The 6,563-nt window shown below is 46.8% G+C and overlaps 1 protein-coding gene across 1 annotated transcript in view; it reads right to left on the bottom strand.

The window, feature by feature from the left end:
• The window catches only part of LOC102374496 (lysosomal acid lipase/cholesteryl ester hydrolase-like), a 21,947-nt gene that overhangs the window by 11,253 nt on the left and 4,131 nt on the right, over positions 1 to 6,563 (bottom strand).

Raw genomic sequence — 6,563 nt, forward strand, 5'->3', positions numbered from 1 at the left:
CTCTCAATCCCTCCTGACCAATGCTTACCAGCTTCTTCCTGAAAACCTCCAGTGAAGAAGGTTCCACAACTTTCATGGGAAGACTGTTTGACTACCGCATTGTTCAAAGAGTAAGGAAGTTTTTCTTAAAATCTACATTACTGAAATTAGAAGCCATAGGATCATCCCTATCCAAACTGTTGCAGACAGGTATTTGTTAGGCCTGTGTGAATAGGGAAGTATTCAATTTGTATTTGGTTGATTCGGAGGACAGTGATTCAATTCAGAGATTCAAATCACTGTCCTGAATCAATTCGGCCGAATCAGCTTTGGAAGATTCAGCGCTGATTCGGAGAGATTCAGTGATTCTGATTGGCCAGGGAGAGGCAGGCATACCCAGGCGACTGCAGGTTTTCCTGTGGCTCCTCCAGCTGGGCCTATATCTCCCCAGGCTGCCCTGCCCAGCCCCATCCCCCACCTGGCACACCCTAGTCCCAGCACTTATTAAAAAAAAAAGCCCCTCACTCACTGGCTCTGGCAGTGGCAATCAGGGGCCTCTGGGCAATCATGGTAGAGTCCCCCTATGCAGCACAGGGCAGTGGGGGCAGCAGGGATCACCCCCCTGCCTGTCACCTGCATGGCAACTGCCCCATGACATAGGTGCAGCGTGGCTTGGTTTGGCACCATGCACTGTCTGGGAGTTCGGGCTACAGGGGCTGAGGGCTGCCAGGCTCTGGCTGACACATGGAGCAGCCCCAGCTCCCAGGCAAATCAAACAGAGAGCTGGGGAATTGAACAGGGAGCTGGGGAACTGAACTGGGGGATGGGGAATTGAACGCAGGGCTGTGGAATTTAACGGAACTGGGGAATCAAGCCAGGGGCTGGGGATTTGAACTGGTTCAATTCTCCAGCTCCCTGTTCAATTCCCCTGCCCCCAGTTATATTCCCCAGCCCCTGGTTCAATTCATCAGGTAGCTGGGCCACACATCAGCCAGATCCCAGCAGATCCTCAGCCCCAGCAGCCCCAGCTCCCAGGCAATACACAGCACCCTGCCAAGCCAAGCTGTACCCGCACTGTGGGGCAGTTGCAGCATGGGTGCCAGGCAGTGGGGGTGATCCCTGCTTTCTCCCACTGCCCCAGGCTGCACAGGGGTGCTCTGCTATGAGCCCTCAGAGGTGCCAATCATCGCTAGCAGAGCTGGTGAGTGCAGGCTTTTTTTTTTAAAGTGCCAGAACTAGGCTGGGGGTGGGCAGGGGATGGGGCCAGGCAGCACAGCCATGGGGGCTTCTCCCATGGCTCCCCTGGTTGGGCCTGCCTATGCCCCAGTGGGGGGAGCCACAGAGGCTCTGCCTTGATGCCACTTGCCCAGCCGGCGTGGGGGCACAATGCAGGCACAGCTCACTCTGGGTGACAGTAAGACATAGCCCCCACTCCCAGCGCTGATGCAGGTGCATCAGCACTGGGAGCGGGGGCTCTGCCCTGTCACCACTTGCCAGCCAGCATGGGAGACATGGGATGTGGGCACAGCAGCACTGGGAGTGGGAGCTATGCCCTGCTGACACTTGCCCCTTCCACCTGCACCTGCATCCCACCCCCCTACCCAAGCTGAGCAAGCAGCAGCAGGACAAAGCCCCCACTCCCAGCACTGCTGTGCCCACATCTCACACCCACACCCACCCTCCTTCCTGAGTAACGTGCCCCCCACCCCAGTGGCCAGCTCCAGCCCCAATCCCTCCCTCCCCCATGCCACTTCCCTCCCCACTCCCCCAACTCCAACAGATTTACCAGCTGGAGGCAGCTGTCAGCTGTCTGTTTAATCTATAGCTGAATCTCCAAATCGGCCAAATCTTTTTCCAAAGCTTTTCCAAATAAATTTGGATGCTTTGAATAGATTTGGAGCTTTTACTTGGTCTCCCAATTCAATTCGGATTTGGAGATTGGTCCCCAAATCAGGCCAACTCTCCTCCAAATCAAATCAATTACCAAAGCTTTGCACAGCCTTAGTGATTGCCTAAAGTATTCCTGAAATTAAACAAACAATTGTGTTGCAAATCTGTAAAATACTAGAAATACCATAACCTGTGGCAGATATAATGCCCTTGTCCCCCTGCTTTCAGTGTCTCACCACTGTAGTGTTATTAGTTTGCTATCTCGTCTCCCACTAATCACCTTTTCTGCAATCTAAACGTGCTTAGTTCACTCAAGCTCTGCTTATGCAGCTTGCCCTCCAACTACTTTGGCATTTTTATCTTGGACTCTCTCTAACTTATCTGCATCCTTTTAAAAATGCAGAACCCAGAACTATGCACAATATTCTAGGTGAAATCAAACCAGAACTATCATCTTCCATGCCTTATACTCCTGCTGATGTAGCACAAAATTGCATTTGCTTTCTTTACAAGTGCATCACATAGGTGATTCCTGTTGATCTTTCTCAGCAGTGCTGCCACCCAGCCAGGTACCTCCAATTCCATATTTGTGCTTTTTGATAATTCTCTCCATGTGTAGAAACTTGCATTCCTCTGGGTTGAGCCTCATCCTGTTGTCTAAGCCCACTTTGCCAATCTCTCAAGATCCCTCTTAATTCTATTCATGTCCTCCGGTGTACTTGTATCATCTGCAGGTTTGCTCATTCAAATGGTTAATAAACACATTAAGTACAATGAGACTCAAGACAGACATCTCTTGCCATTCCAATACTGGTATATTTATCCTTTGCTTGTTGTTACCGAGTCAATATCCACCTTTTAATAATTGTATCAAGCCCATGTTTCTCCAATTTGCTTACAAAAAGGAGATTATCAAAAGCCTTTTTTAAGTCTAAACACACTATGTCCATTTTATTCCGTTCATCCTCCCACCTAGTGATTTTGTCAAAGAAGGAGATGAAGTTTCTTTGGCATGTTTTGAACAAAGGCTCATAATCAGCCTTTCCTCCCCCAGACACTTACACAGTGATTTCTTTATAATTTACTATCGTAATTTCCCAGGTATTGAAATAAGGCTATAATTCCCCAGGTTCTCATTTTTGCTTTTTTGAAATGGGAGGCATTGTAAATATTACTGCCAAGAGCTCATAGATCCTCTGTACCAATTCCTTCAGTTCCCCAGGATGAAGTTTGTAAGACCCAACTGATGTAGGAAACTAACTAGAAGTTTTCTGATGCTCTTTTTTTATCACAACCCTCAGCCTTTTCTTTCCTTATCAACATAATTTTTTCATCTGACTGGTTGCACCTTAAAAAAACAACAACATGGAGACAAAACAGATGTCAGGCACCTCTGCCATTTATGCATCATCTGTTAATAGCTCACCCAACCCTATTTAGCAGGGGACCTACACATCTTTTCTTTTTGTTTTCTGATCCTTCTTTTCTGACCAGTGTCTTTGTAGAATGCCTTCTTCTTGTCCTTTGCTTCCCTTCCCAGAAATATCTCAATTCAATGCCACCACACTGGCCGTGCAAGAATAACAGCAGGAGATCATTGTGTCAGAATAGCTTCTTTTTGTGCTTTCATTTTTGTGCTCTTTAGAAAATACAGCCCTCCTCGATCCCTTTAGTCTTTAGTCCATCCTCCCATCAAGCCTTACCTACTATTTCCCTGAGTCAGTTGAAATCCACACTTTTGAAATCCAGTGCCTTAGTTCTGTTAACCTTATCCTTCCCTGTTTTTGAATTATAAATTTTATCCTATCATGATAGCTTCCTTCCTTCCTAGTTTCCCTTCCCCTTCACATCATCAACCAGTTCTTCTCCAGTGGTCGAAACAACATTCAAGACAGAAGATCCTCTAGTCACATCCTCACGTATCTGGAATAGCGTTGTCCTTCACATAGAAATTTGCCTGACATTTGGCATTTTGCTGTATTATTCACCAAGCAGATATTTGGAAAGTTACAGTCCTACATTAGTACCAACTCACAATTTTTTGATAGTTTTCTCATTTGCTTATAGAATGCCCCCTCCACTTCTTTCTGAGTCAGAAGTCTGTAGCTTGGTGTAGTATGATGTTGTCTCAAGGCTGCCCCATGCAAAATTTGAACCAAAGTAGCTTTGTTGGTATGGCCCCTGAACTAGAAGTAGTATTGTCTTGTTCAAATGACACTGCACCCAGACTAATTTATTCAGCAGTAAGAATAGTACAGTGAGTCTCTTGAATTCTGTACAATTGTTAAGTACCTATCAGTAGACCCAATTTGATCTGATTTGCACACTTTTTATTGAGCAGGTGGACAGGAGTTGGAACCTTCCCTGACAACTCAGGAAAAGCAGCTGCTAAATCCCATCTCGAGAGCTGTTTGACATTTTACTGCACAGGATTGGGCCATATTCATTCCTGAAGGAAAGTAATGCTGGTAGTGAAGAGCTCTAACTCCTCGTTATGAGGATATGTACCAAGCTGATAGTAACACACTTTCCAGCTTCTGAACTCAATTACCCATCCTGCTGCCTTCTTTAGAAGACCACCTTCGCTCCTTTCCTTTTCATTTTGTGTTTCTTCCTAGGTCTAGCTATAGAATAGGAAGCTGTGAAAATACTTAAAACTTAGCATGGCACTACTTTAAATATACTACTTTAAATGAAGTACATGGTGCTTGCTACACAATATTATAAAGATCTAAATGCCAACATGTTTATTTAAAATTAAGGTCAGTAATTTGATTTATTTCTCTACTATATTACTAATTAATTAATTGTTAATAAATACTGGTTACTTGAAACTAGGTATGAAACAATGAACTAACGAAGAGAAATTTTTGTACAAAATGACATGGACCATCATATTATTTGAAATAACAAAAATTAGCCCCCAATCATCAAAAAAGTCAAAACAAGTTTCATAGACACATTCATCCTTTGAAACAGCAATAGGGTAATTTAAAAACAAATCCGAGTCTTCAAAACAAAATGAATAGTAACCAAGTGTTACAATAAAATCCTGAGTAATATTTACACTTAATTTAGCAAAATTATAATGGAATGTTTATGTAAGTGTTAGAGGATCAAATCCCCTGTGGGCTTCCTATATTTTCCCCTGGATTCCTTATGACCAAATAATTAGCAAATCCTTAATAAAATCATTTCTAGCTCAGCAGATATCTCTGATGCATTCTTTCTACTGTGCCACCATTCACAATGCTAAAAAGCAAAAGGGTTTTGGGGAGTGATCTATTTTATTGGTCCAATTCCATAGTTGAGATAAAGTTAGATAAGCTTCTGAATGCATAACATTTTTCTTCATTGGTTACCTGTAGTTAGACAAAAAATACAAGCTACTCATCTAAGATTTGGCTCCCTAACAGCAACAGGAACACAACAAATGAAATCTTTTTAATATTATGGTCAATAATTGCTTCCTAGGACCTCCCTCAGCTTGACACTGTTTTCCATCATCTTAACTATATCCCATACTAATTTAATATTCTTTATCAATTAATATATATAATATTTCATTATATCAAAACACATGCTCAATAAACAGATCTACTACAGTTCCCCTAATTCTAATGATTCTAATATTATAAAAGCCTAAATCTCTCTGGCTGTCTGTCCATCTGTCCATAACACCTTATTCGTGCTCTGATTGGCTGAGAAACAGCCAATCAGAGTGTGACCAAGCGTTTGAACAGGAGCTGGCAGCGCTGTGGGGCATCACCATGATGGTGGGGACACAGGGGACAGAGGGGAGGGGCAAGGCCAGCACATGCCCCCCCCCCCCCACTCCCTGGAGGTGGGGGCAACGGAGCGGATGGAACAGAGGGGGGCAAGGTCAGCAGCACTGACTTCACCCCCCAGCCCTGCTCCCTGCAGGTGGCAATGATGAAGCAGAAGTGGGGGCAAAGCCACCAGAGCTGGCTTCATTCCCCCCCCACTTAATCCTTGCAGGTGATGGCGGTGGTGACACACGGGGAAGTGGGGTTAAGACACCATGGGGGGGCAAGGCCATGGCTCTGGCCTCACCCTGTCCCTCCCCACTTCCATTGTCACTGCCTGCAGGGCCCAACGCAGGATGATGCAGCAGCTGTGGAGGGAGGAGCAAGCCCAACACGGGTTCAGGGAATAGCGGCCATGCTGCGAAAGCGATGGTAGTGGTGGAGGGAGGGGAGGAGTGGGCCCCAGCCTCACATGAGGGGTGCCGAGGACCAACCCCAAGCTGGGGGAGAAGCTGACCCACTACAGCGGGAGGAGCAACAGGCCCAGGCCAACCTGGGAGCGGCAGGGGAATGGCAGGAGTGGGCTCCTGGCTGATGGGGTGGGAAGAAGGGAGGGTGGAGGAGGAGTGGTCCCAGGCCCAAGTGGGGAAGGAAGCTCACTCCTCCTTTCCCCCTGCTGTTGCTGCATCAGACCAGGCCTGCTGCTCCCCTCCAACTGCTGCGATAGGCTAGCTTCTTCCCCAGCTCGGGCTCGGGCCTCCTCCCCACCCCAGGCCTGGGCCCGTTCCTCCCCCATGTCAGCTCTGATCCCACTCCTCCCCTAATCCCACTGCTGCCAGGTCAGCCTGGGCCTGCTACTCCCCCTGCCGTGGCAGCCCAGCTTTTCCCCACCCCCAGGGTTGGGCCTCCACCCCAACCCGGCCAGGG

This window comes from Alligator sinensis, unplaced genomic scaffold (genome assembly GCF_000455745.1).
Source record: "Alligator sinensis unplaced genomic scaffold, ASM45574v1 scaffold557_1, whole genome shotgun sequence".
NCBI classification, from domain to species: Eukaryota; Metazoa; Chordata; order Crocodylia; family Alligatoridae; genus Alligator; species Alligator sinensis.